Source organism: Amblyomma mixtum, chromosome 5, assembly GCF_055824585.1.
Source record: "Amblyomma mixtum isolate Tamu chromosome 5, ASM5582458v1, whole genome shotgun sequence".
NCBI classification, from domain to species: Eukaryota; Metazoa; Arthropoda; class Arachnida; order Ixodida; family Ixodidae; genus Amblyomma; species Amblyomma mixtum.
Genome location: NC_143016.1, coordinates 195,708,537 through 195,732,075, shown reverse-complemented (window position 1 = coordinate 195,732,075; position 23,539 = coordinate 195,708,537). Strand labels below are relative to the sequence as shown.

The window sequence follows — 23,539 nt, the reverse complement described above, 5'->3', positions numbered from 1 at the left end:
CGAGCGGCGGGTGTCTTTGATTATCAGCAGATGTCGGTGACCCGGTGAAACCTTCGACTGGCCGGAGGCCATCACCTACCGCAGTCAACGCTACCTCGACGACAACCTTCTTTCCCTCAGACTCCACATGTGACGGGGGCGTGGCCCTAAGTGCAGTGGTGTGTTTGTGCGCACAAGTTTGTGTTGTTTGTGATCTGGGCCCCTCCCACCCCGGCGTGGGCGTCCTCAACCTAGGGAATTTAGGGAAGGCGAACAGTATAAATGTCGAGAACGAATGCGGCAGAGCAGCTCACTTCGCCTCATTTTGAGCTCACTTCAGGCCTCTCTTCATGCCACCATAGAGCCTCTTTTGGAGCCTCACTTCAGTCTCTCACTTCTCTTCACTCTTCCTGTAAAAAGATGTAAATAAACCTATTCTCCTCTCGCCACCCTTCGAGCCTCTTCGCCCAGCGGCACTCCTGTCCTGAACCCTCGACTTCAACACCATAGAACAAGTGTTTTGAAATTATTATTTGCTATCTTCGTTCTATACGCTGATGTCATTTGTATGCCCCTCCTGCTTGGGCCGTAAAGGCCTGCAGTATTGAATAAATAAAATAATAAATAAAAAATAATAAAGTACCCGCGGGAACCGAAGAACTTCGATCCCTGGATGGCGGAGAAGACAAAGTAACTTTGCGCCTGCTTCTCTGTTCGGGAGGCTTCTTAAGGAGGGGAGGATGTGGGATATACAGATATCCCTCGCCGCCCCCGCGCCGAGTCACACGACGAGAGCGCGCGCCGCAGGGAATGGGGAGAAGGGGGCACCCGGCCACTCTCCTCACTCCCAGCTCGGACGTGACGTTACGCCTACGCTCTGGCGTCTTAGGGACGTGGTGAACGACTCTCCTTCGAACGACTCTCCTTCGAACGACTCTCCTTCAAGGTGACCGGTTGCCCAAGGGGGAGGCAATGTCGTAGGGGTTTAAGGAGAGCTCGCGGCGGGAACCGGGTCTGTCTCTTCTCGCCGCGGTGTTACTGCCGTTTTGCCTCGCCGACGCCCTTCCTGCCCGCGCCTCCCGGATTATCCAACGCCGGTCGACGACGACTTGGTAAGCTGCTGAACCATATATTATCGGATAGGACATTCTTCCGCAGTGTGCTTTGCCTTGCGCTAGGTTAATAAACTGTTTCCTAGCGTACTCTGTTCGCTGCCTACTTCGTCCGAACCCGCCGTGGCTGTGACTCTGCGCCACGGGTTGGGGACACGAGAACGCCCGCGCATAGCTGGCACGGAAGCTCGCCTTCCCGGCCGGCTGCACGCGGAGTGACCCCATAAAGTATCGCGGAAAACTTCCGAACTGAAATACGTGGCACTGTCAGTGAACAGCCGCTTGGGGAAGCAGTAGCGGCAAAACACTTCACAGAGCTTTTTCAGGATCCCCCGAGCAGTCGCTTTTCACAGCGGGTACAATTGAGCGATGGGTTGGAGTAAGTGGGTTGGAGTAAGTCAGGTGCCTTTCTACCTCTAGGCTTTCTCTCTTGGCAGACGTGGCATGTTCGTACGTACCTACATACCTCAGCCTTCATTCCCGGCCAGGTAGCGAACCGAAAAAGCTTCTGTCATGTCTTCCGAGCGCTCCCGTGACCGTCTGCGTCGTTATATAGATAGATAAATAGATCTTTATTTCAGACAACAAGGTCTCGGATACAGGGGCAAAAGACAGATGCACTCTGCCTGACGGGGCCCAAGCACCCGACACAATGCTCAGGACAAGCGGCAAAAGAAGCAAGAACTTCATACATTCTCATTACAAAAAACAACACATAATTATACAAGGTAAAAGTAGGAGGAAGGTGCATACTTTTGCAATGGCATAATTAAAGTAAATATTTACAAGACACTTCACAACAAGAAAAACACGAGAATTCACAGAGTTGATGGAAAAACAGGGACATCAAGAATTTCTGCGTGAACAACCCTTTAATCATTCAGGCGAGAAAGGAGGTAAGCTTTAGCATTTCTATTGAAAGACTTTTGGGAAACAGATTTCTGAATAATTTCTATGGCCTGTGTATGTTTATTTAGAAGACTGGGAATTAAAAATGAAAGCATTTCAGTTCCATAGTTAGTCCTTATGAATGGTACTCTGTAACTGACATGTCTTAATTTATAAGGCGCGTCACTACTAGAGTTTAATTGAACATATTTAGTGGGATGATGTTTGAAATCGTTAAACACATAAGAAAGCAGTTTCAACTCAAATAATTCATTGACTTTTAGAATAGAATGCTTAGAGAAGTACAAACCTGTATGATCATTGTATGCAAGGTTTTCGACATATCGTATTGCTTTTTTCTGTAATGTTATCAGCCTCGTGAGGTTAGTTTTCGTTGTAGATCCCCAAACAAGTAAACAATAATGAAGATGTGCTTGAATTAGGGTATAATATAATTGCCACTTCAGCCATTTCGGAACAAGGTCTCGAAGTTTATATAATACACATAATGACCTTGATATGCTGGCATGAATCTTATTAATATGCAGGGTCCAACTCAAGTGTTCTTCAAAGATTATGCCTAAAAATTTGTAGGAAGGAACACGCTCAATTACGCTGTTTTTGAATGTGAGCTTAATTTCACTGTTATCAGGCTTGTTACGTGCCTTAAATACAATAAGCTTTGTTTTATTAGCATTTAACTCTAGTTTATTTATATTCAACCATAAAGACAATTTTTGTAACCATGCATTTGCCTCAGCCTGAATATTACTAAGATGCATGCCAGAAAAAAATACACTGGTATCATCTGCATACAAAATTATTGTGGGAGTTCGAGGGATGGCTATTATATCATTGATATAAAGAATGAAATATATTCGACCCAAAATATAGTGCCGCATAACGGCGCGCCGCAGTTTGCGCGGAATAACGGCTTTGAAACACTCATGCGAGGCCTCTTTGCCTGGCACGTATTTTAGCAAAGCTCCATCACGGTCCAGCAGGAAGTTCTCCAACTCACTCGGCACAATACCAGCGACACTAGAGTTAGCGCTAACCACACTACCAATGGCTTCACAGCGCAGTTTGGCCTGACTCGTCGGAGGGCCCGTCTCTTCACTAAGACTATCGGTCAGCTCCTTACAAAATGGTTTGGTTTGGTTTATGGGGTTTAACGTCCCAAAGCGACTAAGGCTATGAGAGACGCCGTAGTGGAGGGCTCCGGAAATTTCGACCACCTGTGGTTCTTTAACGTGCACTGACATCGCACAGTACACGGGCCTCGAATTTCTCCTCCAAAGAAATTCAGCCGCCGCGGCCGGGATCGAACCTGTGTCTTTCTTGACAGAAGCCGAGCACCATAGCCACTGAGCCACCGCGGCGGAAGGCTCATTACAAAATGAGCCTTCCCGCCGAGCCTTGAGAAGCTCTTCTCTGCTGAACGCAACCTCGAGGGGATCCCTGCTCCAACGAGGTGAAAGTGCTCTCGGGGCTCCGAAGACGGGGCACTCCCCGCAGCGAGCTCCTTCCGCAGAGGGGGACACAGTCGCCACACTGCTCCCTCCTCGTCCTGGCCCGCCGGTTGGGCGTCAGTGGCCGGCGACCGTGACAGTGCATCTGCGACTACATTTTTTGTCCATTTCCGATAAAGCACTCTGAACTCGAAGCGTTGCAGTGTCAGGGCGCACCGCGCAAGCCTTCCGCTGGACTCACGCAGGCTTTTCAGCCAGGTTAAGGCCATGTAGTAGGTCTCGATCATCAACTTTGTTCCCTCTACGTACATCTCGAACCTTGGGAGTGCGTAGATGAAAAAAAAATGACGTGGCGAAAGGACGCAGTGCTGCTAACGCTCTGGCCGAACACGTGCAAGAAACTGGACATGTCATCTATTGGGACGGGGACGTGTGCTTGCCAGAGAACGAATCACTTCTAGACGTTTGTATCTAGAGTCCTTGATGATACAAACCACTTCCGGTACACTAAATCGGACGCAAGGAAATCTGCCTGCTGACTACGCAAGATAATTACGACACATTTTGAATAAGATATAATCGCATGCTTTTGCCTGGTTCCACCCATTGTGAACAAGGAAGCCGTAGGGCTTCGGAAACGTCAATACGTTTCATTAAAATTTTGACTTGGTCAGTGACCCTATGTTTTTATTATAGATGATGGCCAAGTATTCCTTTTCTCTCGCTGAGTAATTGCGTTCTGCCGGCGTCAGGGCCCGGCTCGCAAATCCACAGGTCGCAGTTGATCGCCCTCCATCTGAAGGAATACTGCTCCCACTCCGATATTACAGGCATCTGTCTGGATAACGAATGGGCTGTTCAGGTCGGGCAGCTTCAAAGCTGCCGTCTCAGCGATAGCGTGCGAGAGCTGACAAAAGCTCTTTTCCTGCTCCTCTCCCCATATCCATAAAGAAGACTTTCTTAGCAACCTTGTCAAGGGCGCTTGCAGTCGCACACAATTAGGAATGAAATGACGATAGTATCCCACCATGCCCAGATAACGGCGGACACCGCTCACATCTTTAGGCGCAGGAAGCTCCAGGATCGCCCGAAGCTTCTCTGGATCAGGAGACACCTGTCCTCGTTCTACTCGATAGACAAGCAAGCTCACCTGAGTCCGGCAGATTTGCCCCTTTGCGGGATTGAGCGTGATGCCAGCCGCCCTCAGCTTTCCCAGGGCATCTCTCAGGTGATCGAGGTGCTCCTCAAAAGTTTGAGAGTAGACGGCGAGAGCGTGATGCCATGTGGCGTCTCCGAGTACACGGTCCATCAGCCTTTGGAATGGGCTCGGAGCTCCGGACAAACCCAAGGGGATTTTCGTGAAGTGAAACAGGCCTCTGTGACTTGTGAAGGCCGTCTCGCACTCGTCGCTTGGTCAGATTTTTACCTGCTTTTTTTTGTCACATTTTTACCCTTGCTTGAGTCAAGAATCGAGAAGAACTCTGCGCCACCTAGATTTGAGACGATCTCCTCTATTCGCGGGAAGGGGTACGCATCTTTCTTTGTGGCCGCATTCAGCCGCCGATAGTCAACGCACAAGCGCCATGTGCGATCTTTCTTCGGCACAAGATCCACTGGCAATCCCCAGGGACTGAATGAGTGGCATATGAGACCAGCATCGAGCAACTTCTGGAGAGCCTCGTCGATAGCTTGCTGTCTCGAAGCACTGACGGACCTTGGGTTATATTTCCAGGGTAGCGCGTCGCCCGAGTCTATGCGGTGCTGCACCAAACTAGTGCATCCCGGCTGGTCCAAAATCATCCAACAAAGACAAGAGGCGCTCTCGTTCGAGCTGTGCCAGCGCACCGGCATCTGCCAGTAACTTGTGCATTTTCTCCTCCGAGCCCGGAGGAAAACTGTACTGACAGGCCGCCGCTGCTGATCTCGGCATTTGACGGGGAAACCCGCTCGGTTTAGCATGCTTCTCCTTTTCCGACCTCAGATGGGAGCCTTGAGGCGTGCCGCAGTTGCCGATCCCGGCAGTTGGCGGGGCGGGCAGCGCGCTTGGGAGGTATTTCGCTCTTCCGCGGGCGGGTCGGCCGCGCGTTATGACAAAGATCTCGTCGGAGTCGGCGGTCGACAAAGGGCTTGAGTGGGGTGCACTGGCTCTCCCGATAACCACCACGGGTGATGTCTATGACCAGTCCAGTTTTCGCCAAGAACTCTCGGCCTAAAATAACTGGCACTGTGAGACCAGGCTGGTGAACGAAACGCATTCTGCGCGATCAAAGGACGAACCACGAAGAAAGACACAGGGACACACACACAGGGACACACAGGGACACACACAACATCATGTACCAACTAGGCCCTACCCAAGTTTTGTCGCATTCTGCGCGTACGCTGATCCCAGCGAACTGCGAGGTGAACGTCACCACAGGACCGCACCTCTCCGCTAGCTAGCTCGAGTGGTGTCATTCGCTGTCGCAACCGAACGGACCCCCGCTGGAGCTGGGGAACGACCTCGTCTCCTATTGGCGAGATGCTTGCCCCCGTGTCCAACAACGCCTTAAAGGTTATCCCCGCAGCTACGAGGTCCAAAAACGGAGCAGGCGTGTTAGTTGGTTCTCCAGCTTTGAATGCGCACGTGATGGCGATGGGTTTCCGAGCGTTGGTAGCCTCCACCGGTGCTGCTACCGGCGGCCTGCCTCGTTTCCCGATCTCGAGGGGCAGTTTCTGGCCACAATTAAAGCAGCGCACAAATCTCCATGCTTCTCGCTGCGACGCTCGGGGAGTCTCAGAGGCACCTCGGCCGGCCAGCCGTACACTGACCTCCGTGGGTGCTTTCTGAGGAGGTACGGGCTTTTCTGGCGGTATCCCGCAGATCTCCGCAGCCCGTACCTGTAGGGATCCGGAGCATGATCCGATAATTCAAACGGCATCCACTCGCTCGTGAACTGACCTGCCATGCGAGAGATCTCACCTCTTACCGCTGCAACGTCGCTCCAGGCACACCTCTGCTCTAGGCACTCCTGAGCCAGCGGTGGGGGCCAGTATTTACGGGCCGCTGAAATTTGAGCCTGGAGTCGGCGCGCTTCAGTGGCAAGTTCGTTCAAATCGCTGCATCTGCAGCCCCTCAAATAGAGGAAAAATGTCGCATGGCTCTGTCAAATGACACGTTCCACTCGCTCCGAACTCGGAGCTACTAGGTTTGCATATTCATACAGCTCTTGCATCGCTCGTACGAACTCGACAAGCGATTCATCCAGGGCCTGTGTCCTCTGCTCCAGCTATCGTCGCATACGCAGCTTGTAATCGTATGGAATTAACTCCTCCCTGCACAAGTGTCGAAAATCAGCCATGTTGCACGCTGTGCGGCCCAGCAACTGGTACCATCGGGCGGCTTGATCAACGAGTGCGACGGGGAGAACTCGTCTCAGAATCTCGCTCTCGCTCAGGTCACTCGCTAGCTCGTACCGACGCAGGGCCAGCAGAAAGTCATTTGCGCCTTGCTTGTCGCTGTAGCCACTGAAATTCGGTAGCGGCACTGCGATCCGAGGGATGGGCGAGCGCGCCACTTGCAACATCTGTTGCGTTTGCGAGGTCTCTCCCTCCGCCCTTCGGTCACCTGGCGCGTTGACAGAGCAGAGCAAACTGGCCGGCTTTTGTCTGAGGCGGGGAAAATGTAGCTTTCACCAAATGGCGGTGGCTTGTACATACAGTGCTGCTTCGGGACCTCCCGGATCAAGGTGCGCTGCGTCACCCTCTGCCAACTGGCGGGGTGCGCCTGCCGCATCGGCGGGCGTTGACGCAGTTAGACCACCAGGACTGAATGCGTGCGCAGGAATCGAAAGTAGCGAGTAGCCGGCGCCAACTGGCAATGGCTCGACGAGCAGTCCAGGACCTTCTGGGTGGAAACTCGGTTGGCAAACCGCATCTGCGGACGCGTCTGAGACGTAGCGACGAAGGTGACAAAGCTCAAATTTGAACTGTAGGCCCATCTCCATACTTCCATTTTTTTAAAAAGGACTCCAGAGGATCTTTTTTTGTAGGCTATCTAGCTTTTTTGATAAGCCTAAGTTAATAACCCCGCATCATCACGCCTTCCGCAAAGGCATGTCGACCGAACTGGCACTCCTTAAACAGAAAGAGCTAATCCTAAAGAATGTTGAGGAACGCTTACTAACCTTAGGCGTTTTTGTCGACTTGTCCAAAGCTTTCGATTCCATTGACCACAAACTTCTGCTTTGCAAATTGTCGTACAATGGCATTCGTGGCATCGCCCTCAACTTGACTGAATCATACCTAAGTCATAGAAGGCATTAAGGATAGTTGCTGGGCCAGTTGGTACATGATCTCACCGTAAAACAGCGCGCTTACACGGGACGAAGTTTGTGTTCAGCGCTGTTCGGGTTCAGCGCTGTGTGTGGGCGTGTCTTCTTTCTTCGTCCCGTGTAACCGCGCTGTTTTACGGTGACATAGAAGGCAGTTCGTGCATGTGAATGGCAAATCATCTAATGTCCTTCCTGCTGTTGTGGGTGTCCCCCAAGGAAGCATTTTGCGTCCTCTATTGTTTAACATTTTCGTCAACAATCTCATTAACATTGACCCCAATTCCACATTCATTATGTATGCTGCTGATACTACACTTCTCCTCTCCTCCAAATCTCCAGTTGACCTAACCCTACATGCTAACCACGTGCTTTCTAAGTTGCATCTGTGGTCTATTGAAAACGGCCTGTTAATAAACACCCTTAAAACCAAAGCCTTACTCTTTCAACCGAAAAACATGAACACTGCGTTACTTGGTGATATACTACTAAATACTTTTAAAATCAAAGTTGTACGAACACTGAAATGTTTGGGTGTTCACTTTGATCACAATATGCCTTGGCATATAAATTTTCTCACCGGTAAACTGTCTCCGGTGCTGGGTCTACTCCGTTCTGTCAGATGCCTTCCTTTTTCCGTGAAACTGTTAATATATTGTCACGGCTATACAGTCGGGACAGCCAGGTCACGTTTTACTGAACAGCGCCAGGTAGCAGCGAACTCCCGAGCGGAACCCGAAGAAGAGACGACGAAGAAGCCCCGCCCGCCACCATGGCTAAGGCTAGCCAGGATGGCGGTTGAGACAGTTCGGCCAGGAGACGGCGCCACGAGAATGTCCAGGAATGTGGCATTGCTCCCCCCTCTGGAAAGCGCCGCCCGCGGCGCTGGAGGGCGTGTGGTCCGGCAGCCGCTTCCCCGGGCACAGGCTTTTGGGGCACGAACATCCGCTGATCATAGAGTGCCCTTGCAGAGGCGCAGTAGTCCTGGTGTATATAGTAGGTATCGGCGACGGGCGCGGAATCCACTTTCTCGGCCGTCGTGATCTCGTACGCGAGGAGAGGGAGGCATTAAGACAATCATCATAGATGCGGATAGCTGGAGCATATGGACGGTCAGGATGGAGAATGCCATGATCTTTGCGCTCTTAGTCGTCTGGACATAGGCTACTTCCAGTGGGAGCAGCACGCGGTCGTTCAGCGTTCGCGACAGTGAAGCGTGGGTACTCCGTCCGACGAAATATTCAAGCTGCAGCGTGTTGTGGTTGAACAGCACGGCAAGTGTGGAATGGATGTTGACGTTGCCGAATTCCATGTGGCGGTTCTGGCCGATCACCATCTCGACGGGTGCGCACGGTGAAGAGCCGAGTGGAGAGAGAGAAGGTAGAGACGAATGAGCTGCTAGCGGGCGTGGTAAGGCTTCATTCGGGCGACATGCACAACTTCGGACGTTGGTCGCCTAGAGGAACGAACAGTTCCTTGAGGGAGAACTTCATAGTTTACCTCGCCGAGTTGGCGTAACACTTCATAGGGGCCAAAGTACCGCCGAAGAAGCTTTTCAGAGCGCTCTCGTTGACGGACTGGGCTCCACACCCAAACATGTTCTCCGGGCAAGTAAGTGACATCCCTGTGGCGATGGTTGTAACGGCGAGCGTCTTTTTCTTGTTGATGCCGGATATGCTGCCGAGCAAGTTGGCGGGCGGCCTCGGCTTCATGAACAAAGCGGTCGGCCCCCACGACAGTGCAGTTTTCACTACCAGGAAGCAGCATGGCGTCGAGCATTGTCACGGCCTCGCGACCATGGACTAAGCGAAATGGTGTGAAGTGAGTAGTCTCTTGCAGCGCGGTGTTATATGCGAACGTAACGTAAGGGAGTACTGCATCCCAGTTGCGGTGGTCGTCGTCGACATACATGGAAATCATGTCGGCGATCGTCTTATTTAGGCGCTCAGTGAGTCCATTAGTTTGGGGGTGATAAGCTGTTGTTCGTCGGTGACTCGTGCCGCTGAGTCGCATAACTTCCTGCGTCAGCGCCGAGGTAAAGGCCGTTCCTCTGTCAGTTATAACGACCGTGGGTGCGCCATGACGAAGCACGATGTTGTGCATGAAGAAGGTGGCAATTTCCGCAGCTGTTCCGCGGGGAAGAGCTTTCGTCTCACAGTATCGACTGAGGTAGTCGGTGGCGACCACAATGTACCGGTTACCCAGCGAAGACTCCGGAAAGAGGCCGAGTAAATCCATGCCGACTTGGTAGAAAGGAACTTGTGGTGGATCAATAGGCTGCAAAAGTCCGGCCGGCTTAGTCGACGACGTCTTGCGACGTTGACACTCGCGGCAAGTTCGGACGTAGCGTTTCACAACCTCCGCGAGCTTGGGCCAGTAATATTTTTGCCGTATGCGGGCCAACGTTCGGGAGAAACCAAGGTGACCAGAGGAAGGATCATCGTGGGACGCCTGCAAGACTTCATCGCGAAAGGCATTAGGGATAACGAGCAGATAGGCAGGCTCCGTCGACCTATAGTTCTTTTTGTACAGGATACCCTCCCGTAAGCAGAATGATGACAGGCCGCGTGAAAAGATGCGGGGCGGAGTCTGAGCGCTTCCTTCGAGATAGTCAATCAGGGACCGTAATTCAATGTCGTCTCGTTGGCGGTGAGCCAGGGTGGACGCGGAAATGACCCCAAGGAAAAGGGAATCGTCATCGAGGTCCACAGGACTGGCAGGAAGTGGGGCACGGGACAAACAGTCTGCATCACTGTGCTTTTGCCCTGATTTATACACGATGGTGACATCAAATTCTTGCAGTCGGAGGCTCCAGCGTGCGAGTCGCCCGGAGGGATCCTTGAGATTTGCCAACCAACACAGCGAGTGGTGGTCGCTCACCACTCGGAAAGGGCGGCCATACAAATAGGGTCGAAATTTCGTTACTGCCCACACAATAGCTAGACATTCTTTTTCGGTGGTGGAATAGTTCATCTCAGACCGTGATAACGTGCGGCTTGCGTAAGCGATTGCGCGTTCGACACCATCCTGCCACTGTACAAGTACCGCACCAAGGCCAACGTTACTCGCGTCTGTGTGCAGTTCTGTGTCAGCGGCCTCATCGAAGTGCCCAAGTATGGGTGTATTCTGAAGACGCGTGCGTAGCTCTTCAAAGGCATGTTGTTGCTCCCGACCCCAGACGAACGGTTCGTTATCTTTGGTGAGGCGAGTAAGGGGCTCAGCTATTCGGGAGAAGTTCTTCACAAAGCGCCGATAGTAGGCGCAGAGACCCAGAAAACGGCGCACACTTCGCTTGTCAGCAGGAATGGGAAAAGAAGCGACGGCGGCAGTCTTGTCGGGGTCTGGACTAACGCCCTTGGCGCTCACAATGTGGCCCAAAAACTTCAGCTCCTGGAAAGCGAAGTGACATTTCTCGGGCTTAAGGGAGAGACCAGCTGAACAGATAGCTTCGAAAACAGCGCGTAAGCGGCTGAGGTGTTCTTCGAAAGTGTCGGAGAAGATGACAACATCATCCAGGTACACAAGACACGACTGCCATTTGAGATCAGAAAGCACAGTGTCCATCATCCGTTGGAAAGTTGCCGGAGCTGAGCATAGGCCGAAGGGGAGCACCCTGAATTCGTACAAACCGTCCGGGGTAATAAATGCGGTCTTCTCCCGGTCACGTTCGTCCACCTCTATCTGCCAGTAGCCGCTGCGTAAATCGAGTGATGAAAAGTATCTGGCGTGGCGCAGACGGTCTAGGGAGTCATCAATGCGCGGCAAAGGATAAACGTCTTTCTTAGTGACTTTGTTCAGACGTCGGTAATCAACACAAAACCGGAGGGTCCCATCTTTCTTTGCAACTAGGACCACAGGCGACGCCCACGGGCTCTTCGATGGCTGGATCACGTCGTCGAGGAGCATTTCTTGAACTTGCCTTCGAATTGCATCCCGTTCCTTTAAAGATATCCGGTACGGCGACTGGCGTAATGGTCTCTGGCTTTCATCAACTATAATTCGATGTTTTGTTATCGGCGTTTGCCTAACTCTGGAGGTTGACGCAAAACAGTCCTGGAAAGAGTCAATGACAGTCTGCAGGTTGCGTTTTTGACTAGGCAGGAGATTCGGGTTCACGTCGAGTTTAACCGGAGCATTCGTTGATTCCACGGACTTCGTAGTCCCTGTCAACGCGTACTCTCCGGCGCATTCCCCGAGTTCTTCAAAATAAGCAATCGTTGTGTTGGCCGCTAAACGTTGGGGTTCACAACCGAAATTTGTTATCAGTAGTTCGGCTCGCTTATTGTTCAGTTCTATAAGCCCGCGAGCTACACACACTTGCCGACCCAGGAGCAGTGACATGTTGGCTTCAGCGATGCCATGAGTGCCGGCGCTGTCATCGCACTCCACAGTTACTAGCATGGTGGTTCTCGACGGAATCACCACGTTATCATCGCAGACCCGCAACTTAGTCCTGCGTTGCTGCGGTTCGTCGCCAACAGTACGGTGTGCGGCAAACGAGACGATCAGCTCCTTAAAGTCGATAACAGCCCCATATTCCTGTAGGAAATCCAGACCGAGAATCAGGTCTTTAGAACACTCAGGAAGCACAGCAAAGCAGCCGGGGAAAGTGACGCCGCGGATCTGAATTCGTAAGGTGCAAACGCCGGTCGGCGTCACAACATGGCCGCCGGCTGTGCGGATCTGGGGCCCAGTCCAAGGTGTCAAAACCTTTCTAAGGGTCGTGGCTAGCCGGCTGCTTATCACAGAGAAATCAGCGCCGGTATCTACCAGTGCGGTTACTTTACAGTTATCGGCGGTTACTGGAATTTCCGTAGAAGCCAACTGCTGGCTCTTCGTCGGCGGTGGGCTCGTCGGGTCAGGTGGTCGTTGGTCTCGTCGTCGCTGCAGATCGTCGAGTGGAGGCTCTTGTTTCTTTCTAGCTGCGGCGGCCCTACCCCCAGAGGACGCCGTCTTCAGTTTTCCCGCCGTGGGGACCTGCCTCTGAATTCGCCAGAGGTCGACGGGCGGCTGGGAGAAGAGAGTCGTCTCCTGGGCGATGGGGATCGAGACTGGCGTCGCGGCACGGTCTGAGCCTGCACGTTGGACGTCAGGTATTGTTCAATCTCCTGGGGTCGCTCGCCGTAGCGTGGTCGAGGAGCGTCTGAAGCGAAACCCCTTAAACCCATCCGACGGTAGGGGCAGTGGCGCAGGATGTGGCCGGGCTCACCGCAGTGGTAGCAGAGTGGCCGGTTCCTCGGCGTTCGCCACATGTCCGCTTTACGCATGGCGGGCCGGAATTCCTGCAGCACGGTGGTGGGCACAGTTGGACGTGGGTACTGCACAGCCGGCACAGGTGAAAAAGCTTGTGCCACTGCCGCAGGCCGTCGAAGTGCCTCGCTGTAGGTCATGATGTAGGGTTGCGGCTGCGGCTCCGGAACAACTGGTGCTGGCTGCACCACTCGACGGATTTCATCCCGTACCACGTCCGACAGGGCGGCGACGCTGGCCTGTGGAGCTTCGAAGCGGAGTTTCGCGAGTTCTTCGCGAACGATGCTCCTTACAAGGTCTCGAAGATCTTCAGGAGGCAGCGTCGTAGGCGTGCAGGTTTGAGCGGCTGCCATACTAGCCTGCCCGCCGTACTGTGCACCGCGTTCCTGCAAGGAGCGTTCCATGCTCACTGCCTCCTTCGTAAAATCGGCCACTGTCCTTGGAGGGTCGCGGACAAGTCCAGCAAACAGCTGCTCCTTAACGCCCCGCATCAGGTGCCGCACTTTCTTTGCCACGGCCATAGCAGGGTCGGCTCGACTGAAGAGGCGCATCATGTCCTCAACGAACATGGTGACGCTCTCATTAGGCTGCTGCGATCTCGAGTGCAGAGCGACTTCCGCCTTCTCTTTTCGTTCACTGCTGCCAAATGTCGCCAGCAGCTCGCGACGAAAAACCTCCCAGGTGGCAAAAGAGGACTCGTGGTTCTCGAACCAGATCTTTGCCGAGTCCTCTAGCGCGAAGTAAACGTTCCTCAGCTTGCGCTCACCGTCCCACTGGTTGAAGGCTGCCACACGGTCGAAACTGGCCAACCAGTCTTCAACATCCTCGAACCTGTCACCGTGGAACGTCGGCGGTGACCTGGGCGCGTGAAGTACGAAGGGAGTGTCAGCTCCAAAATGTTGAGTGGTCTGGCTAGCTGTGGTTGATGTCATATCTCTTGCCGGTTTTGTCAGGCCACTCAACTCTGGCTGTAGGCCTCGCAGGCGGCGGCTCGCTTTGTGGACGGGGGTTGTCTCCACGCGCTGAGGGCTGGCTTCAAAGGTGTCTTCAGAGTCAATGTACATGGGACGTTACCCAGCCGGCTCCACCAAATATGTCACGGCTATACAGTCGGGACAATATAATGCACTTTTTCTAAGTCATCTTAATTACCGCTGTCTTATATGGGGGTCAACAACTTGCACAAACATTCATAGAGTGCTTGCCATCCGGAAAAAATTTCTCCGCGTTATATGCAGCAAGCCTCAAGACTTTCATTCTGCTCCCCTTTTCCGTGATCTCAGAGCCCTAAAACTTCCCGCCTTATTCAATAACCCCCTTGGTTTTATCCTACCTTAAAGGCACAAAGAATAGAATAGGTCATCTTTGCTCTCTCGCTAATCTCACAAAGCGCGTAGCCCCCTACACTTCTCGAGCTCCGGTGACTTGGCGAGTTCCTCATCCGCGAACTAATTATGGGTAACAAAGGTTGCCAAAGTTACTAAATGACCTTACTCAACGTAACATCGACGTGCTCACTTGTTCTGTAAGAAACCTGTATGAAATATCTTTTTTGTGCATGACTGTGTTCTGTAATAAGTGTTGTTCGGCGTTTTTCTTTTTGTTTTCTTTTCTCCCTTTTTTGCTGTTCTGAATTGTATCTTTTTGGGTTTTTCTTTTCCTGTTGTTTTCACATTTAGTCTATTTCGTAACCCTTCTCTCCAACCTGCTGCAGCAATTGTAACGGTGCTTGGCGCCAGCCAAGCTTCCCCTGAGCAGCTTTTTCCCCTTGTGCTTTGTGCCCCCCCCCCCCTAAGCTTTTTTATCTCCTTGTTTGCAGAAAGTAAACCCAAACGTTTGGAAGCCATTGCCACCTGGCTTGGACTTTCCTTGCTGGCCGGGAGCTGCGTAACCAGTTGCGCCTTCCGCATCTGCGGGATCGCTTGGGGACGCGTTCAGCAGAACGGAACTCCTGTGGACACAGCCATCTGGCTGCTCCAGCTCGGAGTATTCATCAGGGATTCCTGGCGCAATATTTCGGACGCCAGCCACGCCTGCGGCTTCATGCATAGCGCCCGACGGACGTTGGGCTACCGCATCCGCGGTCGGTTTGGATGTGGCCAGGGAGACGATGCCCGAGACCTCCCGAGCTTCGCCGCATACATCGGCCAACATCATCTTGCATCAACGAAAACAGCCAAATTTGTTGTCCACAGACGACGCCGACGACTCCTGCCGGCTGCCAACCTTCAACACGCATGCTCTGCAGACCGGGTCACATCGGCACTCCTCCCTTACCGTACGGGCGTCCTGCGATGTAGGCAGTCGATACTTTGAAGTCGCTGTAGCCAAAACTAAGCTCGACGGCTATTTGCTGTGAAGAGCTGTGAATTCACTCTCCGCAATAACCGAAATCGCCCACACGAATCCTGCGGACTCGCTAGGCCTCGTCACAAAAGGAGCAGTGGGCCAGAGGTCTGCCGTCCACCGAAATTTAAGAATGTGGCAAGAGTTCAGCGGTTCGATCCCGGCCGCGGCGGCTAGAATTTCTTTGGAGGAGAAATTCTAGAGGCCCGTGTACTGTGCAATGCAGTGCACGTTAAAGAACCCCAGGTGGTCGAAATTTCCGGAGCCCTCCACTACGGCGTCTCTCATAGCCTTAGTCGCTTTGGGACGTTAAACCCCATAAACCAAACCAAACCAAGAGTTCAGCGAAGCTCACTCTTTACACTACTATGATACGCGGTCCTTGGTCGTGCTGGCGTCGTTGTCGGTTCCAGCCTGATATGCCGATGCTTCAGCGACGCCATCTGCGTAGCGACCAGCCCACCGACCGTCGACTGGCGTTGCAGCGGCCTAGTGTGACCGGACCCTACCGGAAAACTACGTTACTCTTATCGCTTTTACAGCACTAGTCACTTATATATGAGGCACCGCTGCAACTACGACCGCCCGCGAAAGTACAGGGAACAAGAGACCTCGCTGCCCACATTGCATCAACGATAGCAAACGACGTTGCTCCGTAATGCTCCAGTGACGTCACGAGAGCATTAAGTATGGCGATCGCTGCCGGTGCAAGGAGTTTCCTGGTCTCAATTTCGATCGCATTGTTTTCGAATATAGAGTGTGCCCTGGGCACCCAAATTTTGAAAATTGAATCAGAGGCTCTTATACTGATTGCTGAAGTCCAAAAACCCCAATGTGAAGAACGAACCTGTCGTGGCCCCTTTAACAGTCAGGACAGAGTTGCCGATCGTTGCATATTGGCAAGCACCATTAAATGAGCCGGGACTACAAGCTCTGCAGACAGCTGAAAGAAAATAAATGAAGTGAACTAAAAATGTATGGGAAAGCAGTGGATATGCTGACTTGCGTGCTGCAGCACAAAGAGCGTGCTGGTGATAAGACAGGGTACCCGCTGTTAAAGACGAGGTAGCAGCATTCCACCGCTGCCACCAGTTTGTTACATACGAGGTAGCATGGTCGTGTGCCGGAGAGAGAATGAGGGACGTCTGAGACGAGGCTGCTGGAAAAAGACAATGAGAGAGGACTTTATACAGGAATTTACATATTTCATTTCATTTCATTTATTGATCCCTTAAAGGCCCGAAGGCATTACATAAGGGGGGGGGGCATATTGGTTTCCAACGGCGATGATGGGAACATGCATAACAATAAAAAGAACAAACATACAAACAAACATAAAAGGGGTTGCAGTCATATCAGGGTTTCCCAGCAGGTGATACATCATTTAATAAAGATATGTCAAGCAATACTCGCTACAAAGAGCGCAGAAGTGATCAAGATTTATGTGAGGTGAATTTTTACTTTCTCGCGGAATGTTTTGTGATCAGTGCATGCAGCGATGTCGTTAGGCAGTGAATTCCATAGTGCTATTGCGTTGGGGAAAAATGAGTTGTTGTAAGCTGACGTGTGGCCACTGATGCGTGCTATCGGGTTACCGTGACTAAGCCGGGAGGACGTTCGTAGTGGTGCGGTTAATAGAGCGTGCCGTGATCTTGTGTTATGATAAAATCTATGAAGTAAGCATAGGCGGGAAACGACGCGGCGTGATTCCAGTGTTGAGAGACGGAGGGACTGCTTGAGGGCGGTGACACTGGCTTCTCTTGAGTAACATGAAGTGATGAACCGAGCTGCACGATTTTGGATTGATTCCAATTCGATGGTGAGATACGATTGCCATGGTTGCCAGATGAATGATGCATACTCTAATTTTGGCCGCACAAATGTTTCATACGCGAGTTGTTTTATGTTAAGGGATGCAGATTTCAGATTCCTTCTCAGGTAGCCAAGTGTGCGTGAAGTGTCGGAGCAAATGGTTCTAATGTGGGTGACCCAAGAAAGTGTTGATGTGAGATGTACACCTAGATATTTGTAAGATTTTGCAACGGTTATAGGGACTGATGAAAAGCTGTAAGTGTGATTCGTCAAGGTGTGTTTGTGAGTGAAGGACAACGATTTGCACTTAGTAAGATTTAAAGGCATCTGCCACTTTTCACACTATGATGCAATAACGTCAAGGTCCTGTTGCAAAGTGAGGTTATCGGTTGGGCTACTTATTGCATTATAGACGACACAATCGTCCGCAAAGAGTCGCAATTTGCATTGAATATTAGAGGGCAGGTCGTTGATGTATATTAAGAAGAGTAATGGTGATAACCCGGCCCCTTGAGGGACACCAGATGTTACATCTGTTAAGGGTGACTGGATGTTATTGGCGGATGTGAACTGCGAGCGTCCTTTTAGAAAATGTTCGAGCCAGCATATCAGATTAGCAGGAATTCCCAGGAACGAAAGTTTCGCAAGCAGATGGTTGTGAGGTACGCGATCAAATGCCTTCGAGAAGTCTAAGAAGATTGCATCTATTTGGAGGTTGTCGTCTATGGCCTTAAGGATGTCTTGGGTGAACTCTGCCAGCTGGGTTTCGCATGAAAATGATTTCCTGAAGCCATGTTGATGAGGATAAAAGAAATTAATTGAATCAAGGTGAGACATTAAGCTTGATGATATAATGTGCTCTAGAAGTTTAGAAGATATGCTAGTAAGGGATATTGGACGATAGTTAGCTGGGCATGCGCGATCACCTGTTTTGAAAATGGGAACAATTTGGGCTATCTTCCAAGTGAGCTGCAGGAACGCTGCATCACGACAGCTCATCAGGAGATCATTCGATGACAAAAAGCTCCTCGGCCGTGCCGCTGCCGGGGTTTTAAAGAGTTCCCTTCCCTAGGGTCCCTAGATGGGGCCGGGCCTGCAGGGGAAGGAAGTTCTCACTGGCACCAATCACAGACGCACACGCACTCACTCACTTCCGACAGATCACACCGCCGTCACGCGCTGGGAGAGGGGGGGGGGGGGGGGGCGATGCCATCACCGTAGCGTAGACGCCGGAATGTCCATGAGCGGCGTTCCCGCGCATTACGAACGCGCGTTCACACTCGGTGTAGGGGAAACGCTCGCTCAACCGGGCAGACGGACGCGGCTTCCGTGGCAATCCAGGCGCTCACCCAACGCGCGTCTCGGGGTTTGTCGGCGTTTCGCTGCTGCCATGTCGTTGTCTTCCCCAGGATGAAGGCGAGACGTAACAGACTGCCCCGCCGGGGGAAGGAGATCCCGATGGACAGGGGACAGCATCCGCTGTCCGGAGGGATGTCGCTTGAGGCTGGTCTCAACCGGAGTCGGTTGTCTCTCGGCGGTTCTGGAGCTCAGCGCACCCCGAAGTCTTCCTTTGCATGTGCAGGTTCCCAAAGGGCACTGCAAAGTGAGTCGTGCTCCGCTAGCGTTAGAACCACGCCGAAAACCCAACCGCTCAGTCCGCAAGCACGACACAATCCCCATTAAGCAATGCCAGGTTCTTTCCTTCTTACAAGGCCAATTAATCCCTGGGAGTAGTTCCGCAGCACTGAGAAAATGCCCACAAATCGGCACATTACACCACAAAGCGCATCTCAATTTAAAACAATAAACAAAACCAATTGGTTCAAAATCCTACATCAGGAAGAAAAAGACCAGCAAAACGCAACTATGATGCTGACTCTTGCGTTACGAACCTCGACTTGAGCCATCGTGTTGCCGTTAAGACTTCCCCTTTTTGTAAACCATCCATAAGCTTCGCTCAACATGAGAGACAAAGCCATAAATTTCCGTAATGCCACAAAATCAACTCCAGGCGGTTATGCTAGTGGCCTACAATGGCCCGTCTGGTTAGCACTTCGCGTTTTAGCAGACGCTGCTACACATGGGCACCACTAGTGCATGTTTCAAAAAAATTTCACATCAAAAGAAACGCTTTCAATGCAAACAACGCGTCGGAAACCTATTCCTGCTCAAACTTTTTTTTCTGCAAAACTTTTTGTCTGCAGGAATGGTTTAAAAAATAAAAAGCAAACAGCAGAGATATCCTCGGAATCCGCTGCTAGCGAGCCGCGCCGCGGCTCAAAGGGGTCGCCTATTCTTCAACCGCGCCCTGCGCGGACGCACACCAACAGTGGCTTTAGCAGCCGACAATCGACAAACATCAACTGCTCTTCGACACCTGCGAGCCCCAGACGCCAGGCAACTACGATTTGTTCCGCACCCCGGCCGCGCGTCATCATCACCCGAGCAGCGTCTGAACAGTTGAAAGCGAGGGGTTGACGGTCGCGCATGAAGGAAACGCCTACGAGAACTCCTTTCTTGATTCGGCAACGTCCTTCCTCTGGAACGCGTCCTGCGGCGTTCTTTCGTACGGTAGCAGTGCGGGCTTCTCTGTGGCCCGCTCCGAGTTTTACGCGTCCTGCTACCGCAGCGTGGCCACAATGGGTCAGGTGGCTTTCTCGCTGTCTGTATACGCCTAGCCAGTCTGGCCCTAGTGCGGTGCCTGTCGCATCTGGAGTGCCGTGGTGGCAGTATCCGACGATTACGTTGTTCACCGGCCTTAACCCCTACAATGTTTTGGGCCCGTCCTTCGTCCGTTTTCTGCGGTCTACCCCTTGGCTTGGCTCTCTCTGAGCGCGGCCGCTTTCCTAAAACTGCCTTCGCAGAACGGCCCTGCGCGCCTCCCTTTCTCGCGGTGTCCTCTCCCTCCGCATCTTCTCTCTGACGCAGCACCGAGCCGTATTTCACCCTTAAGTTCGAATTATCGGCTCGTGCTTTCGGTGAGTCACCGCAGGTCGCAGTAGCCAGCTGTCCCGACAGCACTTTACCTCCTGCTGAGCATAACTTGCTCTCCTGAGGCTTGCTAATCGATCCTACTACCCTAACGCTCTTGCACGGAACTTTAACTATGAGACGCTGTTCGGCTAACGTAGCGTTATTGTCCTGGGTACTACCTTCTCGATCGCAGCAATCAGCCTCCTTCCCGGAAAGTGCATACTTCTCTGGGCTCAAAACCAACGCATTGCCCCTTTCCTTATTTTTGGCAGTGCCTACATTATCCTCCGAGCCCTCATGGCTGGCGGATCTGCACTCTTCCTCATTGCTAGCCTTAGTGCCTATATTATCCCCCGAGCCCTCACGGCTTGTGGATCTGCACTCTTCGCTAGCTTCTTGACCGAACTCCTCGGTCCTCGCTGCCGAAGTGCCCTTTCTTTCCTGGACCAAACCTGTCCTATGCCGCCACTTCTGCACAGCACTCGTGTCATCCGGCGACTGAGCGGAGCTTCTAACTCGGTCCCTGACCCTATCGCGGTGTAGCTTACCACCGTCAATTTGGCCTTCCAAATCTGCCTCCGCGGGAATACGAAAGTATCGGAGGAGCGCACTTTTAGTTATTGCATAGTTGTGGGCATCCTCGTCAGACAACCTCGCCCAGACATTACAAGGTTCACATGGGAGAAATCCCATCAACACAGTTGGCCAATAACTCTGGTCAAGCTGCTCCTCCATGCAAATTCTCTCAAAATTTTCTAGAAAAGTTCTGAAATTTTCCCCTTTTCTGAAAACTCTTAAGCGAGATCGCGTTCTCATACTTCTGATCGCGTTAAGTTCACGCGTGATTTCCCGCATCTCTCTTTCGTATTCCTGTTCCCGCAGCTTTCTTTCGCGTTCCATCTCTATGTCGAGACGCTTCATTTCCAAAGCGTATTGACGCTCGCGTTCCTCTTTCTCTTGTTTTTCTTTACGTTCGCGTTCCTCTTTCTCTTGTTTTTCTTTACGTTCAAGTTCCTCTTCTTCTCTTTTTGCCAATTCCCTCTCCTCAATGGTCTCAAGGCATTCCGCAAGCTCGTCATCTTCAGCCTCTCACGCAAGAATAGCCTTCAGCAGTTCTGGTTTTCTGAGTTTGTCTGATACCTCCAGACCCAACTCTTTCGCAAGCTCCAGTAACTTTGGTTTGCGCAGCGTCTTCAAATCCATGGCTGCTCCGAGTGCTGCCTTCTCTACTGCCCACTATTGTCTTGCTGCAACTAACCCAGCAGCAACGACAACCCAATTACCAGCTCTGTTTCTGACACTAACAAAAGCCTGGCAAAACTCAGCAGAAGAAAGTCCCGCACTCACCAAACATCGCAGCCAAGAATCCAGCGCAGTCGTTCCGCTGCAGGCAACCAGTCATCACAAAGGGCTGTTGCACTGCCCCCGACTCGCCGTTCTGCTGCTCAGCGTCCCGTTGTCCGCAACTCTCCGCTGGCGTCCGATGTTTCGCGTCCCACCGCTGCCAACCAGTTTGTTAAAGACGAGGTAGCAGCATCCCACCGCTGCCACCAGTTTGTTAAAGACGAGGTAGCAGCATCCCATCGCTGCCACCAGTTTGTTACATACGAGGTAGCATGGTCGTGTGCCGGAGAGAGAATGAGGGACGTCTGAGACGAGGCTGCTGGAAAAAGACAATGAGAGAGGGCTCTATACAGGAATTTACATATCTGCAAGTGAGCTGCAGGAACGCTGCATCACGACAGCTCATCAGGAGATCATTCGATGACAAAAAGCTCCTCGGCCGTGCCGCTGCCGGGGTTTTAAAGAGTTCCCTTCCCTAGGGTCCCTAGATGGGGGCCGGGCCTGCAGGGGAAGGAAGTTCTCACTGGCACCAATCACAGACACACACGCACTCACTCACTCCCGAGAGATCACACCGCCGTCACGCGCTGGGGGAGGGGGGGGGGGGGGGGGGCGATGCCATCACCGTAGCGTAGACGCTGGAATGTCCATGAGCAGCGTTCCTGCGCATTACGAACGCGCGTTCACACTCGGTGTAGGGGAAACGCTCGCTCAACCGGGCAGACGGACGCGGCTTCCGTGGCAATCCAGGCGCTCACCCAACGCGCGTCTAGGGGTTTGTCGGCGTTTCGCTGCTGCCATGTCGTTGTCTTCCCCAGGACGAAGGCGAGACGTAACACCGCACTGCCTGCACAATTGTAGGCTATTAACAGGGTCCTTCAATACTCCTGATGCTCATGAAACTCCCGCCGAAGTTTGGCTTTGGGCCAAAAGCGGCCAAAGCATGGTTTTTGATAGATGTTCGCGCCGCTGCTTTAGGCAGTGCACCAAGCTGTGCTACGCAGAAGCTGCATGACCAGCAAAGCGTTTACTCTGCCATTACTAGCACGGCTGTGCGTGACACAAAGTTTTTGGGGGAGTGCTCTGCGTCTTGGCTGCAGATTACTTCTGGTTTATGGTTTATGGGGTTTAACGTCCCAAAGCGACTAAGGCTATGAGAGACGCCGTAGTGGAGGGCTCCGGAAATTTCGACCACCTGGGGTTCTTTAACGTGCGCTGACATCGCACAGTACACGGGCCTCCAGAATTTCTCCTCCAAAGAAAGGAAAGGCTTTAAGTTTTAACAGAAAGCGCGCATCTGCTCCCGACACAACAAGGATACTCTTCACTGCAGGGAAGATGCCACGAGGCTCTTCGGCGTCCTAACTGTAGTGTGGGCATGCAGCGTACTCCGAAGCAGCCTTTTGATAGACGAGCTCCTGCTATTGCCTTTATGTTTTGCCTGCACTGCTAAGTTAAATTGTAGCGTGGGATTGTGGGCCAAAACACTCGGGGCAGAACGGTCAGACTGAATGTGCGATGATGATCAAAATTAATTTCAATGCAGTAAGCGCATACCTGGCCAAAGAACGCCATGCCACAGGGCGTTTTCGTTTTGCAAGGTGGGGCCAAATACCGATTTCAAAGCATTTCACCCAGAAAAGCAGAGCATCAGCCAGGGGTAAGCTTGCACTTATATCACCATTTCGATGGAGGCGAAATACTAGGAGCCTGCGTACTGTGCGAAGTCAGCGCAAGTTAAAGAACCCCAGGTGGTCGAAATTTTCGGAGCTCTTCAGTGCGGTGTCCCTCGTAGCCTGAGTCGCTTCGAGACGTTAAACCCTACAAAGCATTATTGCATCGTCGGTGGACTGGGAATCAAAACCCACACCTCCCGCATACGGGGTAGATGCCAAATGCACCAGCGATTGTGCTGAGAGTAAAATGAACCCTAGAAACTTATGTTCGACAGTTTATGAAGGAAAAAATATTTATATGAGGTGTTGGGAGTGATAACAACTACAGAGAATGCTTACTACATTCGAATCAGAGCGAAAGCACAGATTTGTGCTAC

The 23,539-nt window shown here is 52.1% G+C and overlaps 1 long non-coding RNA gene across 1 annotated transcript; it reads right to left on the bottom strand.

The window, feature by feature from the left end:
• Positions 1-16,553: 16,553 nt before the first annotated feature.
• On the bottom strand, positions 16,554-22,318 carry LOC149345348 (uncharacterized). Its single transcript, XR_016283274.1, has 2 exons — positions 21,490-22,318; positions 16,554-18,765 (listed from the first exon to the last, which is right to left on the bottom strand). It is a non-coding gene; the product is annotated as an uncharacterized LOC149345348 (long non-coding RNA).
• Between the last annotated feature and the right edge of the window lie 1,221 nt (positions 22,319-23,539).